General features: G+C 42.8%; 1 protein-coding gene and 1 long non-coding RNA gene across 2 annotated transcripts in view; one reads left to right on the forward strand and one right to left on the reverse strand.

Moving 5' to 3' along the window:
• Positions 1-26,518, forward strand: part of TANGO2 (transport and golgi organization 2 homolog) — a 256,910-nt gene that overhangs the window by 13,528 nt on the left and 216,864 nt on the right. The gene's annotated exons all lie outside the window — the stretch shown is intronic.
• LOC142657507 (uncharacterized) overlaps positions 3,339-26,518 on the reverse strand; it is a 47,712-nt gene continuing 24,532 nt past the window's right edge. The window contains exons 3-5 of the long non-coding RNA XR_012849935.1: positions 7,597-7,747; positions 6,199-6,297; positions 3,339-3,972 (exon numbers count right to left, since the gene is read on the reverse strand). This is a non-coding gene — a long non-coding RNA (uncharacterized LOC142657507). The remainder of the gene's footprint in view (positions 3,973-6,198; positions 6,298-7,596; positions 7,748-26,518) is intronic.

Consider the following 26,518-nt stretch of genomic DNA (forward strand, 5'->3'; position numbering starts at 1 on the left):
TGGAAGCGGCGCGATGATGTCATCGCGCCACTAGCCAATCAGCGTCATTTTAAGGCACTGGATGGTTGGGAACAGAACATGCCCGGCCATTCAGTGCTAATGCATGTATTTGGCTGTTGTTAGCACCGGGGCCCCCTCCGATGCTAGCGACACCTACAGGCATGAGAGGGCCTGTGTCGCCCGGTCCATACTTGTTTGAGGCTCGGCGGCGCAGGCCCCATAGTAGCGGTGCTATCGCTGTAGCTACCGCGGTAGTTACGCCACTGATCTATGTCCTCACAGCATTCCTCTGTATGCAGATCACTGCTAAGGGTCCTTATAACCGGCAGATCTCTGCCAGAAAATGAGCGCCAATCGATGATATAGCTCGTCGAGCGGCGCTCATTTAGTTCCATTTACATTGAGCAATTATTGCACTGTATGGGGACGTACGAGACCCTTTTTCCCCATACAGTTTGTATCATTGTGGGCAGCACATGTGGCGTTTACCCGGGGGATATGTGCTGCCGATTTTTACATGCTTTCAGCCGAAAAACGAGTATTTGCTCGTTTGTCGGCTGATTGCTGGGCCCTTTAGCACAGGCCAATGATTGGGGACGAGCGTTGAGGGCATTTAGGGTATATTGTCACACGGCAGATTTGTTGCAGATATTTCTGGGGGTATCCCATTTATCTGAATGCAGCTTGCAGAAATCCTTGCACCTGCTGCTGAAACAACCACATTCAGATGTATGGACAGGATTTTTTAAGTCGCAGACATTTTTGCAACAAAATTTGGCACGTGTAAATACACACTAAAAGTTATGTACTGGCCAGCAGGCATCACTATTTTTGTGATATGCACACAAATCATGTTAACTCAGCATGCCCCAGCCTCAGGAAAAAAAATAATATTTAAAAAAATAAATAATAATTATTAAAAAATAATAAAAACAAATACACAAAATAAATAAAAAACATAAGAAGCCTGTAAAATAATGAAAAAAACACCAGGGACCATCCCCTGTAACATGGACAGATTTTACATGGACGTCATTGTGCCACATAATAATATGTCAGACAATATATGTTATATCAGATCCACGCAAATTATTACCTGTCTTCCTAGCCCTGCCCCTAAAATAAAAATGTCTGTACATCGGTGCTTTGTGCCTGTTTGCAGATTCCACATACCACTTTAAGACAGGAAGCGCACTATAAAAATAAAAAAAATGGAGACCTCTATTTTTCGCCATTATAGCGGTGATGTAGTTTCGGCAAAGTACACATATTTGAAATCATTATACACGAGAGAGTGCAGAAATTATTTTATGCCACAAATTTGTCTAAATTAACTAATTGCATTAAATTACAAAAGAAAAAAAAAAGGCAATTTGCATGTTTTCCCTATTTTTTTACATTCAATTTTTTCTTTAAAGATATCGGTTCTGTTTTCACATCACATTTATGTAGATAAATGTAAAGTTATGCATCTGGGTACCAACAACCTGCATGCATCATATGTCCTAGGGGGAGCTACACTGGGGGATTCACTTGTTGAGAAGGATCTGGGTGTACTTGTAAATCATAAAATAACTAAATAACAGCATGCAATGTCAATCAGCTGCTTCAAAGGCCAGCAAGGTATTGTTGTGTATTAAAAGGCATGGACTCGCGGAACAGGGATGTAATATTACCACTTTACAAAGCATTAGTGCGGCCTCATCTAGAATATGCAGTTCAGTTCTGGGCTCCAGTTCATAGAAAGGATGCCCTGGAGTTGGAAAAAATACAAAGAAGAGCAACGAAGCTAATAAGGGGCATGAAGAATCTAAGTTATGAGGAAAGATTAAAAGAATTAAAGCTATTTAGCCTTGAAAAAAGACGACTAAGGGGGGACATGATTAACTTATATAAATATATTAATGGCACATACAAAAAATATTGTGAAATCCTGTTCAATGTAAAACCCCCTAAAAAAACAAGGGGGCACTCCCTCTGTCCGGAGAAAAAAAGGTTCAACCTGCAGAGGCGACAAGCCTTCTTTAGGGCACATTCAGACGTGGCGAAATTGCTGTTGAATTCCGCTGTGGACAGTCCGCAGTGGAATTCTGCAGCAGCCTTTTTTTACATTTGTTTCTATACATTTTTAGGAAAAATTTAAACGTACCTAGCCCACAGCACTAATGCTACTGGAGCATATATATTGATTACATTTTTAGGAAAGTTAGTTCAGATGTTGCAGAAACTGTGCGGAAATCAGGCTGCGGTGCAGAATTTTCCCACCGCAGCATGCTCATGACATTGCGGAGAAGAAGCGGAATTTCACTGCAGATTTCAGCCTTTGCAATGCAAAAACTGAAATCTGTGGCAAGTCCGCTGTGAAATCTGCAACGTCTGAATTACCTGTCAAAAATGCGTAATTGCCCCCAAATCTGCACCAACATTTGCAGCGGAAAAATTCTGCCACGTGTGAACATGCCATTACTGTGAGAACTGTGAATCTATGGAATAGTCTACCGCAGGAGCTGGTCACAGCAGGGACAGTAGATGGCTTTAAAAAAAAGGCTTAGATAATTTCCTAGAACCAAAAAATATCAGCTCCTATGTGTAGAAATTTCTACCTTCCCTTTTCCCATCCCTTGGTTGAACTTGAGAGACATACTGTATGTCTTTTTTCAACCGTACTAACTATGTAACTATCACATTAAAACCTACTTGTGACACAAAAAAACAACGACTTTTTGGTCAAATTATAAAACAAAAAATATTTACCCTTAGAATGTTTCAACCCAAATGGATACATTTTGCTGTGGACATTCAGGCATCTGAAGTTCTACACCTGGAAAGGGTTACTGTGTCTTAAATATAAAACAAATGATCACCAATTGTTCTTGAGTATTTTCTAGTTTGCAGTAGACTGATAAATACATGTACTCATTATCTCAATGCTCCAGAGCAATAGTCCTGTCTGCTGAGCCAATATATTGTGGATATCGTCTATAATTCTAGTCTGTGACCCCTTCCCCCCGGTACTTTCACAGTACAAGGCAATTGCCATATATATTGTGGTGACTGAATGTTTCCTATCCACTTTAAGGATGCTTTCTCCTCATGATACTGATCATTTTGTATCAAATGTATCGACTACACTATAAAGCAAATACCATAGTATTTTGTTACAAAGAAATCACCAATGTGTGAAATGAGATCTTAATATGTCATGTCTCATAGAGCCATAACCTCCTGACTTATGTCTGCACTACGAAATGAAAACGAAAAAAAGATCTATTGGTGACAATAACAAGGGATTCTTACTGCCTTGGATATAATTTATTTTAGTACATTTTTACAGGCATCTGAATGAAATAGCACTTTTCTGGAGCAAAGAACACGGATTCTATGGGAAAAGATTGCAGATTTTCTTCTTAGAAGCTCTGTCTTCAGTGCATGAGCCAATAAAGCAGCTTGTCCAACAAGGACTAATGTTTGTAGGGTTGACGACTGAGGGCTGATTGGATTACAAGAAGGGAAATCATATTTTGCTTTGGCTATTTCCACAGTGACACTTCAAAGCCTACTGCTGTGAAACATGCATTGATTGATATTGGAATTTCCACTTTCCGGAGTGATGTGATTATTGTGATGATTAAATAGCCAGGTAAATGATGTGCCAGGAATACACATACCTATCACTTTTTCACTGTGTCACAATATCAAAATCAACCTCTAAACAACGATTAGCCTGGAATATTTCGTTTAAAGGTATTACGTTAGTTACATTACAGGATAAAAGATCGCATACTTGCTTCTTCCCTAGTATTATAACTCAATCCATTTTACCAAGGATTTTCACAGCTGCTGCAGTATTTTACCACAGTGGGTTGATGTGCAATGTTAGTGAATGGAAATATACTGTATACTGCTCTGTTAAAGTATTCGGTCCTGTTCAGATATCATCTATTATTGCATATTTGTCACACTGAGCGGTTTCTGATCAGTGAAGAAAATGTTATATTAGACAAAAAGAAGACAGCACAATTTTAGAAATATTACAGAATTTAATAAGCTTCGATATACTGTATAATGTGAATGCATGCAATGCTTATTCATGTCAGTGTCTCTGTCAAAGGGAAATGCCTAAGGGTATGTTCACACGGCTTAGCAAAATATGTCTGAAAATACTTAGCTGTTTTCAAGCGAAAACAGCTCCTGATTTTCAGACGTTTTTGTAACTACTGGCAGTTTTTCGCGGCGTATTTTACGGACATTATTGGAGCTGTTTTTCAATGGAGTCAATTAAAAACGGCTCCAAAAACGTCCCAAGAAGTGACATGCACTTCTTTGACGTGGGCGTCTTTTTACGCGCCGTCTTTTGACAGCGACGCGTAAAATTACAACTTGTGGGAACAGAACATCGTAAAACCCATTGAAAGCAATGGGCAGATGTTTGTAGGCGTAATGGAGCCGTTTTCTCAGGTGTAATTCGAGGCGTAAAATGCCAGAATAACATTTGAAAACAGTGCGTGTGAACATACCCTAAGTTGTCTGGCCCTTGTGCCTTGCAGAGGCTTTTTTGAAAAGGTTGGTAAGGCGTAACATAAGTCAGACCTGGTCGGGATCAGTGCTGTGTGGTTTTTGTTCTAGGGATTGGGGGGGGGGGCGGTCTCAGAGGGCAGATTCGCACCGATTAGTAGGTAATGGCATACTGTAATGGTTATGTCAAATTTGCAGTTGTGCATGTGCTCTAAAAACCTATCCAAGAAATGTTACTTTATCGTCGTCCCCCCCTCCAACACACATAAACCATTGCAGAGAATAATCCACTTATAAATATGCAGTTTTGTTGCATTTCCTAAATGATGCAGTTGAAGAATAGATTGTGCAGGTAAGGGCATGCCCACACGTGGCGGATTTCCTCCGCAACTGTCCGCATCAATGCCGCACAGAATCTGCGTTGCAGATTCTGCGGCGGATCTGCCCAAAATGTGCAGTAAATTGATGCGGACTAGCTGCGGCGGACTGCGGTAAAAGTGCTTCCCTTCTCTCTATCAGTGCAGGATAGAGAGAAGGGACAGCACTTTCCCTAGTGAAAGTAAAAGAATTTCATACTTACCGGCCGTTGTCTTGGTGACGCGTCCCTCTTTCGGCATCCAGCCCAACCTCCCTGGATGACGCGGCAGTCCATGTGACCGCTGCAGCCTGTGATTGGCTGCAGCCCTGCAGCCGTCACTTAGACTGAAACGTCATCCTGGGAAGCCGGACTGGAGACAGAAGCAGGGAGTTCTCGGTAAGTATGAACTTCTATTTTTTTTACAGGTTGCTGTATATTGGGATCAGTAGTCACTGTCCAGGGTGCAGAAACAGTTACTACCGATCGGTTAACTCTTTCAGCACCCTGGACAGTGACTATTTACTGACGTCGCCTAGCAGCGCTCCCGTAATTACGGGAGCCCCATTGACTTCCTCAGTCTGGCTGTAGACCTAGAAATACATAGGTCCAGCCAGAATGAAGAAATGTCATGTCAAAAAAGCAAGACGCATCCGCAGCACACATAACATGTGCATGACAGCTGCGGACTTCATTGCGGAATTTAGAATCTCCATTGAAGTCAATGGAGAAATTCCGCCATGAGTCCGCAACCAGTCCGCCACAACTCCGCAACAGCCATTGCATGCTGCGGACACCAAATTCCGCACCGCAGCCTATGCTCCGCAGCGGAATTTTCCGCATCGTCTAAACGAACCCTACTAAATAGAAGTGGAAGTCAATGGAGAAACGGCTCCGCTGCGGATTAACGCTGCGGAGTGTCCGCAGCGGAATTCAAGAGCAATTCCGCCATGTGTGGCTTTGCCCTAAAAGCAAACACAGGCGTTGTGTCACATTGTCCTAACGTTTGGACAAATCACAAGCAATAAAAGGGATATTCCGTTTCTGGAAAGCACACGTGACTCAGACTTTGTGTTTGTCCAGTGGTCTGTGTGTAGTGATGTGTACTTAGACAATATACAGATCTGTATGTATCAGGTCACTGATGGGTCCTGAGGTTCTAACAATAGAATATCAACCCCCTCAAAATCCATCTCTTGTAATGAGCAGGATGCTGTTACCATGACTTTCATCTACATTTTTTTTTTATCATGCAGCAATCCCAATTTCTTCTATTCTATTTTATCTATGTGCTCCAGAAATGACTGAATAAATCTGCAGCTTATTACCTTTGCATGGTTAGTTGCTCGTAAGCCATTTGTGGTGTCAGGACTAAACAAGCCCCCACTATCTGTATAATCCACTGCTGATTACAGTCGATTTTTGATCTACGAATAATAAAGGAGAAGAATTTTCACATGAAAGAACTTGACAGTGTGTGAAGGTCAAGGAGTAATAATATGATACGTATTTCAGTCTAGTAAATTCTGTACTTTTTATATACATGTACAGAAGATTTGACAGCGATTGAGACCATGGCGTAATGATTGCGGTTGCAGTCGGTGCGAACAGGCCAGGAGGGGAGGGGGTCCCGTCCCGGATCATTGGACAAGTGTCACTTTCAACTAGATCCGCGTCCAGGTGCTAAACTAGGAAACACTGGGCCCCATAGCAAACTTTGGACTGGTCCCCCCCTGCTGGGTGCCACACACAGCCCCCCCTTGTAGATAGTGCCATACAGCCCCCTCCTGTAGATAGTGCCATACAGCCCCGCTGTAGAAAGTGCTATACAGCCCCCCTGTAGATAACTCCATACAGCCCCCTCTGTGGATAGCGCCATACATCCCCCTGTAGATAATGCCATACAGCCCCCCCTGTAGAGAACGCCATACAGCCCCCCCTGTAGATAACGCCATACAGCCACCTCTGTAGATTGGCGTTACCTACAGGGGGGGCTGTAAAAAAGCACTATCTACAAGGGGGGGTTGTGTGACACCCGGGGAGGGGGGCCCCAGTCAAAAGTTTGCTATGGGGCCCAGTCTTTCCTAGTTACGCCCCTGCACCTCATGACTGGCGTACTTACTGTATACTAATACACTATATGAACAAATGTTTCGGGACGCACCTCTTAAAGGGTTTGTTCACATAATCAATATGTATCACCTATCCACATGATAGTTGATAAATATTTGATCGTTGGGGGATAAACTGCTTGGACCCCCACCGATCACAAGAACGGGCTTACCTTGCCGTTCCTGGAAGCCCCATATGAATGGAGTGGTAGTGCGAACGCTCGGTCACCGCTATCTTTGGCAGCCCCATAGAAATGAATGGCGCAATGGCTGAGCATGCGCACAATCGCTCCATTCCTATGGTGCTCACAGGAACGGCAATGTAAGCCTGTTCTCGTGAACGGTGGGGGTCCCAGCGGTCGCACCCCCACCGATAAGACAGGCTCATAGTGTATAAAAGTCGCCAATGCTCTGCTGACTCAATGACTACAGGGTTCCAAACCTATTGGGAGCGGGAGATTCATAGCATGGGTTTCCATGGCTGAGCAGCTGCATGCATGCCTTACATCACCAAGCACAATGCCAAGCGTCGGATGGAGTGGTGTAACGCATTAAAGTTGTAAAGTCGTTACGATCTATAGAATGTGTCATACAACATTGATCCATGCCTCGTACTTCTCCTATATCCAGAGGGACAGTCTTGGATTTCAGATGCTGTCCCGGCGAGTGTTCCTTCCCATGTCTCACTGACTCCTAAATGATCTCGAGTTTTAGGAGGACTTTCTGGACTCAAGCTGCACACAATGGGTTAAGTTATGGTCTTATCCTATTGGATAGAAGATAACAATGTTGAAAAGCAGTAATCAATGAACAATTGTAATCAATTACACAAGAAAAACCTACTAGACAATAAAAAGTTATGTTTTATTCTTCTGTCCTATTGGAAGACAATGGACGATCTAGATCTGCATGGTCAGACTGGTAGGATCATTAGTTATCTATTAATATGCAGAGAATGTTCTCTGTCCCACCAAGTATATGAGGTCCTGGTGCCATTACATGTTGTATTAGGTACCTCTTGTAACGTACGTGGTCGCTGACCACGAACTTCTTCCATCCAGTCGACGCCCTTCTCTCAAGAGATTTCTGCACATACGGCCGTCCTGCTTCACAGTGACCACCAGCGTGCGCTCACGAGCTCAGTCCAGACTTAAGAAGCCAGAGCGCACGCATGTTGGAGATTGAGCTAATTGCTCCCAGAGCACCCTGGGCTATAAGAAGGTCTCAGCCCCATCCTCCCACGCCTGAGATTTGTTGTCGTATTCCAAGTTTGTCTTGCAAATGGTCCCCTAGTGTTTCCTGCTCCCAGTGTTCCCTGTTCCTGATCTAGTGCCATGCTGAGCTGTAGCTGTGCTGTATACCACGCCTGTTCTGCTTCTCCACCCCTGACGTCTACCTGCTGCATAGTTCCTGCCTAGCCTGCCTTGCTACTGTCCGAGCTGCCACAGGTACCCTATATGAACTATAGACTCTGACCTGCGCCCTGTTGGCCAGCTGCCATACCACCAAGGCGGTACGGCCCAGTGGGTCCACGAACCCTACGTGACAGTAAGCTCAGGATATGGACCCCGCTTGTCGATCCAAGACCATGACGACGTCACAAGAGATGCGGGCGGATATGCTAGACCTCCGGTCTCGACAGGACCATCGCCTCCAGGCCTTGAACATTCTCGCACGTCGGCAGGAGGCACGAGCTGCCGTTCCTCCTACTACACCTCGTGGCAGTGTTGATCATCAGACTACACCTCCTGGCAGTGTTGACCCGCGTTTTTCTTTGCTACTTCCGGACCACTATGATGGAGATGCAGGTACCTGTCGTGGATTTTTGAACCACTGCAAGATCCACTTCAGCCTGTATACTAGGACATTTTCGTCTGACGGCGCAAGGGTCGCTTTCATCATCTCTCTCCTCACTGGCAAGGCTCTTGCATGGGCGAACCCTATCTGGGAGAGACAAGGACCGGAGACCCGTGACTTCCAGGGCTTTCTCCAGACTTTTGACATGGTGTTTGAGGAGCCTGGACAGGTCTCATCTTCAGCGGCTTCCTTGATTAACCTACACCAAGGAGACACCTCCGTGAGCGAGTACACCATCCACTTCTGCACCCTGGCGGGAGAACTGTTATGGAACAATGATGCCCTGGTGGCTGCATTCTGGCATGGACTGTCTCCTAAAATTAAGGACGAACTTGCCGCTCAAGACCTGCCATCTACCCTGGATGACCTCATCCTTCTGTCCGCCCGGATTGATATGCGGATCCGAGAACGCCTCCAAGAGGTTCGTCGGGAGGGAGGCCTTCCTAGTCTGGTCCCTACTTTGCAGCAACCCCTGCTGTCCTCAGATGTCGATTCTCCTAAGGAGTCTGTGATGATAGACCTGTGTAAGCTATCCACCCAGGAGAAACAACGCAGACGCACTTCGGGACTCTGCTAAATTGCGGCCTCGGTGGCCATCTTGTGCGCCTGTGTCCCCAAAAATCCCAAAGCCTAGGGTTGCTAGGAGTGACAACCTTGGGTAAGAAAGGACTTCTGTCTAAATTGTCCATACCAGTGACCATAGTGTTCGGCGAGAGAACGCATCAGGTCTCTGAGTATCTGGACTCTGGATGCGCTGCTAATTTCATCCGTAGAGACCTGGTGGATCTTCTTAAATTACCCACCACCCCCCTGGAGAGGCCGTTGACGGTTGCATCAGTGAATGGACTACCTCTGCCAGACCCATTTATAGCTGTGACCAAGCCGCTGAGGCTCCAAGTGGGAGCTCTTCACTCCGAACTCCTGTCATTCTATGTCCTATCCATAGCCGTTAACCCTGTGTTACTGGGCCTGCCTTGGGTCCGACTACATGCCCCAGTCCTGGACTGGAATTCTGGAGAGGTTCTCCATTGAGGCCCTGAGTGTCTAAGCCGATGCCTGGTGCAGATTCGTTCGGCTCAGTCTTCGCCGCCTCGGTCATTGGCAGGATTGCCGGGTCATTATGCTGCATTTTCGGACGTCTTCAGCAAGAGGGAGGCGGAGACATTGCCTCCACACCGGGCGTATGACTACCCTATCGAGCTTAATTCCTGATGCATCCCTTCCCCGTGGTAGGGTATATCCTCTCTCCTTGCCAGAGACTGTCCATGTCCGCCTATGTGAAAGAGAACTTAGAGAGGGACTTCATACGGAAGTCTTCCTCCCTGGCAGGAGCCGGGTTCTTCTTCGTCAAAAAGAAGGATGGTTCTCTTTGTCCTTGCATTGACTACCGAGGTCTCAACCAGATCACGGTAAAAAATAAATATCCGTTGCCACTGATCTCAGAACTGTTTGATCATATATGTGGTGCCAAGATTTTTTCCAAACTAGACCTGCGTGGGGCTTACAACCTAGTCCGGATTCGCCAGGGTGATGAATGGAAGACTGCATTTAACACCTGTGATGGACGCTATGAATATCTAGTAATGCCCTTCGGCCTGTGTAAATGCTCCCGCGGTCTTCCAGGAGTTTGTTAATGACATTTTCCGTGACCTCCTCTATGTTGGTGTAGAAGTCTACCTTGATGATATCTTGATTTTTTCTCCAGATCCTATGACGCATCAGAGACATGTCCGTCAAGTTTTGCTGCGGTTAAGGGAGAATCGTCTGTACGCTAAGTTGGAAAAGTGCGTGTTTGAAAAAGATGCTCTACCCTTCCTGGGCTATATCGTCTCGAATCTAGGTCTCGAGATGGATCCTGAAAAGGTAAAGTCTGTCCTGGAATGGCCACGCCCTCAAGGCTTGAGGGCCATCTGGGATTCCCCAATTTTTACAGGCAGTTTATTCCAAACTTCTCCTCACTGACTTCTCCAATCTCTAACCTCACTAAGAAGCGCATGAACGCCAAGGCGTGGACTCCTGGAGGCAGAGTCCACATTCAATAGCCTGAAGAGTGCCTTCACGTCAGTCTCTATCCTCCATCATCCAGATGTCTCTCTACAGTTCTCGTTGGGGGTGGACGCATCCTCTGTCGGTGTTCGTGCACTCCTGTTCCAGAGAGGCTCCCAGGGCAAGTCAATGGTATGTGGATATTTTTCTAAGCTCTTCTCTAACGCAGAATGCAACTACTCGATTGGGGATCGGGAGTTACTGGCCATCAAATTGGCCCTGGAGGAGTGGAGACACCTATCTTCAGACGGCCCAACGGCTGAACCCCCGTCAGGCCAGGTGGTCACTGTTCTTTACCAGGTCCCAGTTTGAGCTCCATTATCGCTTGGCCGACAAGAATTTGAGGGCCGATGCCTTGTCCAGGTCTTTCGAGACAGAAGACACCATGGAGATTCCACAGAACATCATTGATCCGCCTTGCATTGTCTCTGTTAATCCCCTGCAAGTTGGGCACATTCCTCCAGGGAGGACTTTTGTGCGCCTGGCTAACACTGGAGGCACTCCTCTAGACTGCCTGGTCACGCGGGGACCCGTAAGACTCGGGATCTGATTGCTCGTCATTTCTGGTGGCCCACGCTGCCCAAGGACATTATGGACTTTGTTTCTTCCTGTTCAATATGTGCAGCAAACAAGGTCGCTTACTCCAGACCTGCTGGTCTGCTCCAGCCACTTTCTGTGCCCAATGCCCCCTGGCAGAATACAGCTATAGACTTTATTACGGACCTGCCTCTCTCTGCAGTACTGTCTGGGTGGTGGTGGATCAATTTTCAAAGATGGCCCGATTCGTTCCTCTGACCGGTCTTCCTTCTTATCCTCTGTAGGCCAAGCTGTTCATCCAACACATCTTCCACCTGCACGGCTTGCCGCAACATATTGTATCTGATCGGGGTGTTCAGTTCACCTCTAAGTTCTGGAGAGTTCTCTGCGGACTCCGAGGTATGAAGTTGGACTGTTCCACGGCCTACCATCCGTTGTCCAATGGTCAGGTCGAGAGGATCAATCAGATCTTGGAGAACTACCTACGCCACTTCATCTCCAAGCAGCATGATGACTGGGTGCAGTTGCTTCCGTGGGCTGAGTTCTCTTACAACAATCATACCAGAGAGTCCACACAGAAGGCACCGTTCCTTATTGTCTATGGCCAGCACCCACGAATTCCTCTCCCGTTCCCTGTTACGTCCGAGTTGCCAGCTGCTGACACGGCTTTTGGGGACTTTCTGCAGATCTGGCTACAGACTCGATCCACCATCCTGCTGGCGGTCGACCGCATGAAGTGGAAGGCGGACACAAGGAGAAGGGAACCTCCTCAGTTTCTTCCTGGCACGAAGGTCTGGCTGTCCTCCAGGAATATTCGACTGAGGGTGCCGTCGTACAAATTTGCTCCCAGGTTCCTCGGTCCCTTCGAGATCCTGCAGCAGATCAACCCTGTCGCCTACAAGCTTCGGCTGCCTCCTACTCTCAAGATCTCCAACTCCTTCCATGTTTCTCTCCTGAAACCAGTGGTTCTGAACCGCTTTACCAAGACTCCAAGCCCTGCGGTTGCCTCCAGCGGCCCTTCAGACATCTTCGAGGTTAATGAGATCTTGGACATTAAAAAAGTAAGAGGAAGAACCTTTTATTTAGTAGATTGGAAGGGGTTTGGTGCAGAAGAGAGGTCCTGGGAGCCAGAGGAGAATCTCAACGCTCCTACCCTCATTAAGAGGTTTGTCTCTCGTTCTGGTCCCAAGAGGAGGGGGCGTAAGAGGGGGGATACTGTAACGTCCGTGATCGCTTACCACAAACTTCTTCCATTCAGTCGACGCCCTACTCTCAAGAGATGTTTGCACATACGGCCTTCCTGCTCCACAGTGACCACCAGGGTGGACTCACGAGCTCAGTCCAGACTTGAGAAGCCAGAGCACAAGCATGTTTGTGATTGAGCTAATTGGTCCAGAGTACCCTGGGCTATAAGAAAGTCCCAGCCCCATCCTCCCACGCCTGAGCTTTGTTGTATTCCTAGTCTGTCTTGCAAATGGTTCCCTAGTGTTTCCTGCTCCCAGTATTTCCTGTTCCTGTTACCTGTATCCTGATCTAGTGCCGTGCTTTGCTGTAGCCGTGCTGTGCTGTATACCACGCCTGTCCTGCTTCTCCACGCCTGACGTCTACCTGCTGCCTAGTTCCTGCCAAGCCTGCCTTGCTACTGTCCGAGCTGCCACAAGTACGCTATATAAACCATAGACTCTGACCTGCGCCCTGTTGGCCAGCTGCCATACCGCAAAGGCGGTACAGCCCAGTGGGTCCATGTACCCTACGTGACAAAGGGTAATCCAGAGACAAGCTGAGGTCCAGTTCCAAAAAGTGCAAATAGTCAAAGGTACAGGGTATAGTCAGTCGATTGATCAAACACATAGAAACAAGGAAAATCACAAGCAAAGAAACCAGAACCAACCCAGATTTAAATACTCCTCCCTTCAATCTGATAGGAAGAAGAACAAATAAAACCAGAACTGCACAGAAACTAGACTAGTATTCATGGTAATCTTAAAGGAACGGACGTTTCCTAACACCATTCCAGCAAAATTTGAGCTCCAAAAGCCAAATGGTGCTCCTTCCCTTCTAAGCCCAGCCGTCAGTCCAAACAGCAGTTTATTGACACATATGGGGTATTGCTGTGCTTAAAAGAGGCTGCTTTACAAATTTTGGGGGGCTTTTTCTCCTTTTTTTTTGTGAAAATGGAAAATCTGAGCTGAAACGACATTATATTAGTAAAGAAAACCGTAGATTTTCATATTCACGGCCTAATTCCACTAAAGTCAGCAAAATACCTGTGGGGTTAAAATGCTTACTGTACCCCTCGATAAATTACTTGAGGGGTGTCGTTTTCCAAATAGGGTCACTTTTGGGGGGTTTCCACTGTTTTGGTTCCACAGGGGCTTTGCAAATGCGACATGGCACCCGAAACGCCTAAAGAGTTAAGAAACTTTCTTAATGCTGTTTTGAATACTTTGAGGGGTGCAGTTTTTCAAATGGGGTGATTTATGGGTGTTTGTATTGTATGGGCCCCTCAAAGCCACTTCACATCTGAACTGGTCCCTGAAAAAATAGCCTTTTGAAATTTATTCCAATGTGAGAAATTGCTACTAAAGTTCTAAGCCTTGTAACGTCCTAGAAAAAGAAAAGAACATTCAAAAAAATTATGCCAACATAAAATAGGCATATGGAATATGTGAAATAGTAACTATTTTGTGTGGTATTACTATCTGTTTTACAAGCAGATATATTTACATTTAGAAAAGCGCAAATTTTTGCACATTTTCTCAAAATTTTGGTGTTTTTCACAAATAAATATTGAATTTATCGACCAAATTTTTTCACTAACATAAAGTACAATATGTCACGAGAAAACAATCTCAGAAATGTTTGGATAGATAAAAGCATTCCAAAGTTATTACCACATAAATTGACACGTCAGATTTGAAAAAATCGGCTTCGTCTTTAAGGCTGTGTCCTGAAGGGGTTAATAGAGGCCGCACCGAGGAAGCTTCAAAGAGATATTCTTGAATAACGGTCAAAACATCCCTCAGGCTTCGACAGGACTATATGTCTCGCCTTTCAAAATTTTAGATCTACAGTTGGTAACTCAAAAACAACTTCAGAGGCAAGAGTCTTCGAATGATTCCTCACATTGGATACTTAACCCCTTAATGACCGGGCCTGTTTGGGCCTTAATGACCAAGCCAGATTTGTTAAATCTGGTATGTGTGACTTTATCAGAGAATAACTCTGCGAAAGTTTTGAATATCCAAGTAATTCTGACATTGTTTTTTCGTCACATGTTGTACTTTATTTTAGTGGTAAAAGTAGACTGATACGATTTGCGGAAATTAATAAAAAAATAGAAAAAATGAAGAAATTTTGTAAAAATTATAATTTTTCCCTATTTTTAACGGCAATATGTCACATATCTACATACATACTGTACAATTTTTTTATTAAATATATATTTCCATCTCTTTACTCTATTTTGGTAGCACTTTTGAAAAAAAAAAAATTTTTTTTGAGTAATTTAGAAGACTTACAAGTTTAGTAATAATTTTATACATTTTGAAGTACATTTGGTTTTCCTGCACCAAGCCAGGTTTTCAGAGGCTCATAGGTGTCAGAATGGTGGAAACCCCCACAAGTGACCCCATTTTGCAAACTACACCCCTTAAGGTATTTATTAAGGGGTATTTTGACCCCACAGTTTTTTTGTAAGAATTCATGCAAAGCAGGCGTAAAAAAATATTATCTCACTTTTTTCATAAAAGTATCACTTTGAAGACCGATTTCTTTGTAAAGCGACCATAAGAATGAAGAAACACACCCCAAAATCTATCACCCTGTTTCTCTTGTTTTCAAAAATGCCCCCATTGTGACCCTAATGCGTTGCCTGGACACACAGCAGGACCCGAAAGGAAGGGAGCACCCGGAGGCTTTCAGGACTCATATTTTGCTTGAAAATGTTTTAGGCCCCACTGTATATTTGGAGAGGTTTTGAACTACCAGAACGATAGAAACTCCCCATTTGGAAAACTAGACCCCTTAAGGTATTTATCTAGGGGTGTAGTGAGTATTTTGACCCCACCGTTTTTTGCTAAATTTAATGCATAGCAGGTGAAAAAAAATAAAAAAAATCACTTTTTTCATAAAAGTATCACTTTGAAGACCGATTTCTGTGTAAAGCGACCATAAGAATGAAGAAACACATGCCAAAATCTATCACCCTGTTTCTCCTGTTTTCTAAAATGCCCCCATTGTGACCCTAATGTGTTGCCTGGACACACAGCAGGGCCCGAAAGAAAGGGAGCACCCGGAGGCTTTCAGGACTCCTATTTTGCTTGAAAATGTTTTAGGCCCCACTGTATATTTGGAGAGGTTTTGAACTACCAGAATGATAGAAACTCCCCATAAACGACCCCATTTAGAAAACTAGACCCCTTAAGGTATTTATTAAGGGGTGTTGTAAGTATTTTGACCCCACAGTTTTTTGCTAAATTTAATACATAGCAGGTGAAAAAAAATGTTACTTCACTTTTTTCATAAAAGTATCACTTTGAAGACCGATTTCTTTGTAAAGCGAACATGAAAATGAAGAAACACACCCCAAAATCTATCACCCGGTTTCTCCTGATTTCAAAAATACTCTCATTGTTGCCCCAATCTGCTTATTAGATGTGTGGCTGGGCCAAAAAGAGAGGGAGCACACTTTGGCTTTCAGGGCACAATTTAATAAATTCTCGGCCCCATATCATGCATTTAGAGGCATTGAGCAGCCTGAACAAAAAAAAAAAAAACACGCAGAAATTACCCCATTTTAAAAACTAAACCCCTAAAGGTATTCATCTAGTGGTGTAGTGAGCATGCGGACCAAAAATTTTTTAAAGGAGGAAATAATGGTTTTTATTTCAGACACTATGGGTATATAATGTTTTCTTCAAATTCTTATTACGTTTCCAGATAAAATAGAGGAGACGTGGTAGAAGGTTATTTTGTTAGAAATCTGCCACATTAATAAATTTGTGCGGCATACAGAAGAGAAGTGAAGCCGTGTATTCATAATGGATACATGTTGCTATAGACGTATTTGCCTGTACTTATGACTATGTCTTGCTGAAGCAGCAGTTGGTGCCATTATGATGTCATTGTGGACAGAATTCTGTCCTAATATAAAATCAGTCAGAGAGGAAAAAATAAACTGTACTGGAGTGACGGGCAATATCTTCAAACAAATGGAGGAAAATGTATCCAACTATGTTGCAAATTCGAGTCTGTTCACTAGATAGAAGAACACCTGAGTGGCTGTCATGACAAGGCTTTTTTTTTTTCAGTGACTGGTTGTACAACGTCTCTTTAGCTCTATCAATCCCTATATGAGGGACGAACGTGCCAAGTGACGCGGTACACCATAACAGGCCCCTGCCCGGCAAGGTAGGAACCGCTATGTGCACAAAACAACCAATCACCTACAGAATATATAGAGGGGCAATGTCCAAAACCATCTATAGGAACAGTAAAGGATCACTAATCCCCAAAATGATGTCAGTATTTCCATAAGAACCGTAACAAAGCCCATGATGTATTGATAAGGAACAGCTCAATTATTAGAGATCCTCCAAAAAAAAAATATCATGCCCGTATCACGGTACAGAATTAGGAATGTAACAGCCGTATGTGGCAGGACGTAGTCATAAGAAAAAGGAAATACATCCCCAATTTATTCTTGTAACCATTGCTAAAATGCACGACTTCCACTAATTCAGGGGCGGCACGGGCCGCAGGTGTTGGATTTATCTACTAATAAATGCAATGCCCACATTTATTTTTTATTTCAAGAACACTTGTGGGGTCCATGTTCTGAATAGACAGATGTGGGCTCCTGCACAATAAACTGTATTCATTTGTGAGTGATCAAGTCCTGGATTTAATTGTCCAAGAATTGTATAAAAAAAATCATAAAGGGGAAATTTCTTTTTACAGTCTGAAATAAATAAACCTCCCCATGAGAATCCCTCCCTCCCTTGGAAAGCCCAGAAACTAAACAAAAAAATATGCATAAATGAAATTGACTCCCTAAAAAGAATCCCCCCACCCCACCCTTTTTGGTTTTCCCTAAATTATAGATAAAATTAATAACTAGAAATGGTGTGGTAGGTCTCAAAACAGGGGTAGTTGCACAGGCCTGGATTTGAAGGGCACATGGGGCAGTAAAACCGGGAATCGCTCCTCCTTCCGTGTTTACTGCACACCCGGCATCTCTTTTGGGGGTATCTTTGGTTCACAGAGGCAGGGACAGGGTGAAGGAAGTGGAGCTCAGTGAGCCTTTTGACATCCTCTGACTCGAAGGATTCTCTAGGTGCGGGGGAGTCAAACAGGAGGTGCTCTATAATTTTCTCCTGATACTGGAGGAAACTGAGCGTTCCCTGGGTCTTGTACAGCACATAGCTGTTGTAAGTGGCCATTTGGATAAGGTAGATCGCTACCTTTTTATACCAGGCCCTAGTTTTGCGCTTGACCAGGTACGGTTGTAGGACCTGGTCAGATAGATCGACTCCCCCCATGAACTTGTTATAGTCCACCACGCAGACCGGTTTCCTCTTATCAGAGGTAGCGCCCCTCTCTCTTACTGCCACTGTGGTGTCCTCGTGCACGGTGGAGAGCATGTACACGTCCTTTTTGTCACTCCATTTGACAGCGAGCAACTGGTCACTTGCAAATGAGAGTGACGCACCCCTTACTAGTCGCCTGGACACCAGTCGTTGAGGGAAGCCGACTCTATTTTTTCGTACCGTCCCACAGGCCCCTGTATTCGCAGCATGGAGGGACTTATACAGGGGGACACTGGTGTAGTAATTGTCGGTGTACACATGGTACCCTTTCTGTAGGAATGGCACCATGAGTTCCCAGACAATTTTCCCACTAATGCCAATATCCTCTGGGCATCCTGGGGGATTAAGGTGGCGGTCCCTGCCCTCATAAATGAAAAAGCCACAGGTGTAGCCCGTTGTGCTCTCGCACACCTTATAAAGTTTCACTCCGTATCGGGCTCTTTTGGAGGGGATGTATTGGCGAAACGATAGACGGCCCTTGAAGGACAACTGGGCATGTTTTTACTTTTGACCAAGTGGGTGTTGTAAAGAAGTGTATGAGGCTGTCCAATCAGTGACCAATCAGTGTCCTACACTTCTCATTGTTCCAGCCCAGCTTCTTTCACTGCACAATCTCACTGTGCTGTGGATCATGCTGGGCTGGAACAATGAGAAGTGTAGGACACTGATTGGTCACTGATTGGTCAGCCTCATACACTTCTTTACAACACACACTTGGTCAAAAGTAAAAACACGCCCAGTTGGGCATTAAGAAACTAAATCGAAAATTGCTCATAACTTGCTAAAAAATGATCGTTTTTCAAAATAAAAACCACTGCTGTTATCTACATTCCAGCGCCGATCAGATTATGCAGGAGATAGGACACTTATAATCTGGTGACAGAGCCTCTTTAAGATTGACGCCTGGGGTGTTTTATGTACATCAAGACTGGGTCCAATAACAGCGGAGTCTGCAGGATAAAGTCTTCTTGCTCCAAATTTCAAGAGCTAACAGCCGTAAGGGCAGGATCATACAAAGAGTTTTGATACAGTTTTTGGCTCCGTTTTTTTAAACCAAAGCCAGAAGAGGATTTAAAAGAAAGGAAAGGTATAAAGAAAAGACTGATACATCTTTTTTTTGTGTCCACTCCTGTATTTGGCAAAAAAAAAAAAAAAAAACTACACGAAAAACTGTTCGTGTGATCATGGACTAAAACTGTCTCTCTTGCCTTTCGAGAACATCTTGAAGAATCAACAAGTTCTAGTTCAGACAGACAATCTGTCTGCAGTCTTCTATATAAAATATAGTTCCAGTGGATAGTGTCATACATAGGGTGTCCCCAAATAGATGTATTAGCTACTAAGGATGATGTACTGATGACAACATCTTTCTCCCTGAGCTGGAATGACCATCCCATAGTCTTAGATTGGGTTTCAATTGCACGAGAGAACAAACAGATTTTTGCTTTTCCTCTTCTCCCTCTAGTCCATATGATACTTAATAACATAAAGGAGGAGAAAACAGTAGTAACTCTAATAACCCCTTTCTGGTCGCACAGGGCCTGGTTTCCTCTATTATTAAAACTATTGAGAGGAAATAATCTCAAGTTAGCAAACAGGAAAGACCCAGCCCGGTTACAGCTCTCAGCATGGAAACTGATAGGGTGGAATGAGAAAGTTTTAACTACAATTTTGTCCATCAGAACACCATCTACTATAAAAGTATACAGTAAAATCCCCCCCAAAAAATTCAGTTGGTGTAAAAAGGAAAAAAAAAACATCACAACTCCATGACTGCAGAAAGTGCTACAACTCCTACAGGAATGTTTTAAGAAAGGCTTCAAACATTGGAACATTAAGGGTATGTGCACACGGCTTATTTTCGGCCATTTTTCTGGCCGTTTAAACGGCCGAAAAACAGCCAAAGGGTCGGAAGCAAACATCTGCCCATTGATTTCAATGGGAAAAACGGCGTTCTGTTCCGAAGGGCCTTTTTGTTACGCGGCCGTTTTAACAAAACGCCCGCGTAGAAAAACACCCATGAAAAAGAAGTGCATGTCACTTCTTGGCCGTTTTTAGAGCCGTTTTTCCTTTACTCTATAGAAAAACAGCTCCAATAAAACGGCTGTAAAAAACGCCGCAAAAAACGCGAGTTTGCTTAAAGAGGCTCTGTCACCCACATTATAAGTGGCCTATCTTCTACATAATGAGATTGGCGCTGTAATGTAGGTAACAGTAGTGTTTTTTATTTAGAAAAAACATCTATTTTCACCAAGTTATGACCTATTTTAGCTTTATGCTAATGACTTTCTTAATGCCCAACTGGACGTGTTTTACTTTTTGACCAAGTGGGCGCTGTGGAAAGAAGTGTATGACGCTGACCAATCACTGCTGTCACCTACATTACAGCGCCTATCACATTATGTAGAATATAGGCCACTTATAATGTGGTGACAGAGCCTCTTTAAAAAACATCTGATAATTAGGAGCTATTTTCCCTTGAAAACAGCTCCGTATTTTCAGACGTTTTTTAGTAAGCGTGTGCACATACACTAAAAGTTCAGTTTTCTACTACATCAGGTGCTTTTTCAGGAAAATTCATAAACGAACAACTTTTAAAAAGATATTTCAAGGCAGTCAAGAATTTGAGTCCTGCAATTCAAAATCCAGACCCATCTTGGGATTTGGGCCTTGTGCTAAAATACCTAACTGAAGAACCATTTGAATCTTATCAGGAAACAGGACTAAAATATTTCTCAGAAAACCGTGTTTTTATGGTTCAATCTTTTTTATTAAAGTTTTTCAGATATAACAAGTATGACATTAAGCATATTGATTTCTCATACAGAATACTCAACTCGTCATACATAAAATAAAACAAAACATAGCAAAAAAGCATTGAGATAACAGTAACGTTTATTTTTTTTCAAAAACAAGCATTTTTGGCCAAGTTATGACCATTTTTATATTTATGCAAATAAGCCTTTCTTATGTACAACTGGGCGTGTTTAAAGTTATGTCCAACTGGGCGTGTATTGTGTTCGTTACATCTGGGCATTTTTACTTGTTTTACTAGCTGGGCATTGTGAATAGAAGTGTATGATGCTGACGAATCAGCATCATCCACTTCTCTTCCTTACCACCCAGCTTCTGGCAGTTCACAGACACACAGCGTGTCCTCGCTCATCCGACGCGATGAAGTTCCTGTGAGAGGAAGTGAGTGACGTCACAGCGTGATCTCGCGAGGACACGCTGTGTGTCTGTGCACTGCCAGAAGCTGGGTGGTAACAAAGAGAAGTGGATGATGCTGATTCGTCAGCATCATACACTTCTATTCACAACACCCAGCTAGTAAAACAAGTAAAAACGCCTAGATGTACACACACAATACACGCCCAGTTGGACATAACTTTAAACACGCCCAGTTGTACATAAGAAAGGCTCATTTGCATAAATATAAAAATGGTCATAACTTGGGCAAAAATGCTCGTTTTTGAAAAAAAAAAACGTTACTGTTATCTACATTGCAGCGCCGATCTGCTGCAATAGGAGATAGGGGTTTGAAAATCTGGTGACAGAGCCTCTTTAACCCCTTAACGACCAAGGACGAAAATGAACGTCATGGTCGGCTGCTAGTTCCCGCACCATGACGTTCATTTTCGTCCGCATTTCAAACTGTCACTCTGTGTAAACACAGAGTGACAGACCCGCGCTGACAGTTGTCCCCGACAGCTGAGACATCAGTCTTGCCGGACAGCGGACCATTGCCGCTGATTTCGGCAGTTAACCCCTTAAGTGCGGCGACGGATTGCCGTCGCCGCATTTAAGTGGTTTGAAGCACATCGGCAGCCCCCACGAAGTGATCGTGGGGGCTACCGATGCTTGTCACGGCAATCGGAGGTCAGATAATGACCTCCGGGTTGCCATGCACGGAAGCCTCGGAGGAACAGCCTCCGGCCGTTCCTCCTCTGCTTCCTGTCAGTGTGACAGTCAAGTCACAATGACAGTTAGAGTACATCACACTACGTGTGTAGTGTAATGTACTCTAGCAGCGATCAAAGCTGCAAGACTAAGTGTCCCCTAGTGGGACAAGTTAAAAAAGTAAAAAAAAGTAATAAAAATGTTTTAAAAAAAGTGTAAAAATAAAAGTTATAAGTTCTATAAACACTAAATGCTTTTTTTCCTATAATAAGACTTTTATTATAGAAAAAAAATGAACACGTTAAAAAAGTACACATATCTGGTATCACCGCGTTCGTAACGAACACAACTATAAAACTATAATGTTATTTTTCCCGCACGATGAACACCACAAAAAAAATCAATAAAAAACTACGACAGAATCGCAATTTTTTTGGTCACCACCGCTCCCTAAATAAAGAATAAAAAGTGATCAAAAAGTCGCATGTACCCGAAAATAGTACCAATAAAAACTTCTATCCGTCCCGCAAAAAACAAGCCCTTACACAGCTTTTTTGACTAAAAAATTAAAAAATTACGGCTCTCAGAATATGGTGACACAGAATTTTTTTTTTTTATAAATAAGTCATTTTATTGCGCAAACGCTAAAAAAAAGGACCAAACCTATATACATATGGTATCGCCGTAATCGTACCAACCCGCAGAATAAAGTAAAAATGTCATTTATAGCGTACGGTGAGCGCCGCAAAAAGAAAACCTAAAAAACGGTGTCAGAATTCCTGTTTTTTGCTCAGGATTGCAAAAAAATGGAATAAAAAGTGATCAAAAAAAATCGCATGTACCCCAAAATGGTACCAATGAAAACTACATATTGTCCCGCAACAAATAAGCCTTCACACCACTCTATTGATGGAAAAATAAAAAAGTTATGGCTCTTGGAAAGCGGGGAGTGAAAATCTAAAATATGAAAGCAAAAAATGGATCAGTCCTGAAAGGGTTAATTCATTTCTAATGAAAAAAAACGTATGACAACATGTTGGGTATTTCCGTACTCGGGAGAAATTGCTTTATAAAAAAATGGTTGTTTTTTTCCTCCTTTATCCTTTGTGAAAATGAGAAAATACAACATTTTAGTGGAAAAAATGTTGATATTAATTTTTGCGCCCTAATTCTAATAAACTCTGCAAAAGACCCGTGGGGTCTAAATGCTCACTATACCCCTAGAAAAATTCCTTGAAGGTTTTTCCAAAATGGGGTCACTTTTGGTGGGTTTCCCCTGTTTTGGTCCCTCCAGTGCATTGCAAATGCGACATGGCACCGAAAACCATTCCAGCAAAATCATAAATCCAAATGGCGCTTCTTCCCTTCTGAGCCCTGCTGTGGGTCCAAACAGCAGTTTATTACCACATATGGGGTATTGTCGTAATCGGGAGACATTGCTTTACAAATGTTGGGGTGCATTTTCTTCGTTATTCCTTGTAAATAATAAAAATTTCTATGTTGTTTCAGAAAAAAAGTACATTTTAATTCTTACAGACTAATTTCAATATATTTAGCGAAAAACCTGTGTGGTCAAAATGCTAACTATACCCCTAGATAAATACCTTAAGGGGTCTAGTTTTCGAAATGGGGTCGTTTATGGGGAGTTTCTATCATTCTGGCAGCTCAAAGCTTCTCCAAATGTACATTGGGGCCTAAAACATTTTCAAGCAAAATATGAGTCCTGAAAGCCTCCGGGTGTTCCCTTCCTTTGGGGCCCTGCCGTGTGTCCAAACAACACATTAAGGCCACAATGTGGGTATTTTTGAAAACAGGAGAAAGAGGGTGATAGATTTTGGGGTGTGTTTTTTCATTTTCATGGTCGCTTTACAAAGAAATCGGTCTTCAAACAAATACTTTTATGAAAAAAGTGAAATTATTATTTTTTTCACCTGATATGCATTAAATTTAGCAAAGAACTGTGGGGTCAAAATAATTACTATACCCCTAAATTAATACCTTATGGGGTCTAGTTTTATAAATGGGGTCGTTTATGGGGAGTTTCTATCATTCTGGCAGCTCAAAGCCTCTCCAAATGTACAGTGGGGCCTAAAACATTTTCAAGCAAAATATGAGTCCTGAAAGCCAAAGGGTGCTCCCTTCCTTTTGGGTCCTGCCGTGTGTCCAGGCAGCGCATTAGGGCCACAATGTTGGTATTTTTGAAAACAGGAGAAACAGGGTGATAGATTTTGTGGTGTGTTTCTTCATTCTCATGGTCGCTTTACAAAGAAATTGGTCTTCAAACTGATACTTTTATGAAAAAAAGTGAAATTATTTTTTTTTCACCTGCTATGCATTAAATTTAGCAAAAAACTGTGGGGTCAAAATACTTACTATACCCTTAGGTAAATACCTTAAGGGGTCTAGTTTTCTAAATGGGGTCATTTGTGGGGGTTTCCACCATTCTGACACCTATGAGCCTCTGAAAACCTGGCTTGGTGCAGGAAAACAAAATGTACTTCAAAATTTATAAAATTATTATTCAATTTGTAAGTCCTCTAAATTGCTGAAAATTTATTTTATTTTTTCAAAAGTGCTGCCAAAATGGAGTAAAGAGATAGAAATATATATTTAATTAAAAAAATTGTACAGTATCTGTGTACAAATGTGACATATTGCAGTTAAAAATAGGGGAAAATGGTAATTTTTACAAAATTTCTTCCATTTTTCTATTTTTTAATTAATTTCCGCAAATCGTATCAGTCTACTTTTACCACTAAAATAAAGTACATGTGACGAAAAAACAATGTCAGAATTACTTGGATATTCAAAACTTTCACAGAGTTATTCTCTGATAAAGTCAGACATACCAGATTTGACAAATCTGGCTTGGTCATTAACCCCTTCCCTCTTTAGCCACTTTTGACCTTCCTGACAGAGCCTTATTTTTCAAATCTGACATGTTTCACTTTATGTGGTAATAACGTTGAAATGCTTTCACCTATCCGGGCGATTCTGAGATTGTTTTCTCGTGACACATTGGACTTTAAGATAGTGGTAAAATTTGGTCGATACATTCAGTATTTAATTGTGAAAAACACGAAAATATAGTGAAAAATTGCAAAAATTAGCATTTTTCTCAATTTAAATGTATCTGCTTATAAGACAGGCAGTAATACCACACAAAATTGTTGCTAATTAACATCCCCCATATGTCTACTTTAGATTGGCATCGTTTTTTGAACATCCTTTTATTTTTCTATGACCTCACAAGGCTTAGAACTTTAGCAGCAATTTCTCACATTTTCAAGAAAATTTCAAAAGGCTATTTTTACAGGGGCCAGTTCAGTTGTGAAGTGGTTTTGAGGGCCTTATATATTAGAAACCCCCAAAAAGTCACCCCATTTTAAAAACTTCACCCCTCAAAGTATTCAAAACAGCATTTAGAAAATGTCTTAACCCTTTACACATTTCACAGGAATTAAAGCAAAGTAGAGGTGAAATGTACAAATTTCATATTTTTTTGCAGAAATAAATTTTTAATACAATTTTTTTTATAACACAGAAGGTTTTACCAGAGAAATGCAACTCAATATTTGTTGCCCAGTTTCTGCAGTTTTAGGAAATATCCCACATGTGGCCGTAGCGTGCTACTGGACTGAAGCACCGGCCTCAGAAGCAAAGGAGCACCTAGTGGATTTTGGGGCCTTATTTTTGTTAGAATATATTTTAGGCACCATGTCAGGTTTGAAGGGCTCTTGCGGTGCCAAAACAGTGAAAATCCCCCAAAAGTGACCCCATCTGGGAAACTAGACACCTCAAGGAAATTATCTAGGGGTGTAGTGAGCATTTTGACCGCACAGGTTTTTTACAGAAATTATTGGAAGTAGGCCGTGAAAATTAAAATCAACATTTCTTCAAAGAAAATGTAGGTTTAGCGATTTTTTTTCTAATTTCCACAAGGACTAAAGGAGAAAAAGCATCGCAAAATTTGTAAAGCAATGTCTCCCGAGTAAAACACTACCCCACATGTGGTAATAAATGGATATTTGGACACACGGCAGGGCTTAGAAGGGAAAGAGCGCCATTTGGCTTTTGGAGTCCACATTTAGCAGGAATGGTTTGCGGAGGCCATGTCACATTTACGAAGCCCCTGAGGGGACAAAACAGTGGAAACCCCCCACAAGTGACCCCATTTTGGAGACTACACCCATTGATGAAATTATCTAGGGGTATAGTGAGCGATTTGACCCCACAGTTTTTTTGCAGAAAATATTGGAAGTAGGCCCTGAAAATAATAATCTACATTTTTTCAAAAAAAATCTAGGTTTAGCTAATTTTTTCTCATTTCCAGAAGGACTGAAGGAGAAAAAGCACCACAAAATTTGTAAAGCAATTTCTCCCGAGTAAAACAATACCCCACATGTAGTAATAAACGGCTGTTTGGACACACGGCAGGGCTTAGAAGGGAAACAGCACTATTTGGCTTTTTGAGATCACATTTAGCAGGAATGGTTTGCGGAGGCCATGTCACATTTGCAAAGCCCCTGAGGGGACAAAACAATGAAAACGCCCAAAAAGGGACTCCATTTAGGAAACTACACCTCTTGAGGAATTCATCTAGGGGT

Source organism: Rhinoderma darwinii, chromosome 1 (genome assembly GCF_050947455.1).
Source record: "Rhinoderma darwinii isolate aRhiDar2 chromosome 1, aRhiDar2.hap1, whole genome shotgun sequence".
NCBI lineage: Eukaryota > Metazoa > Chordata > Amphibia > Anura > Rhinodermatidae > Rhinoderma > Rhinoderma darwinii.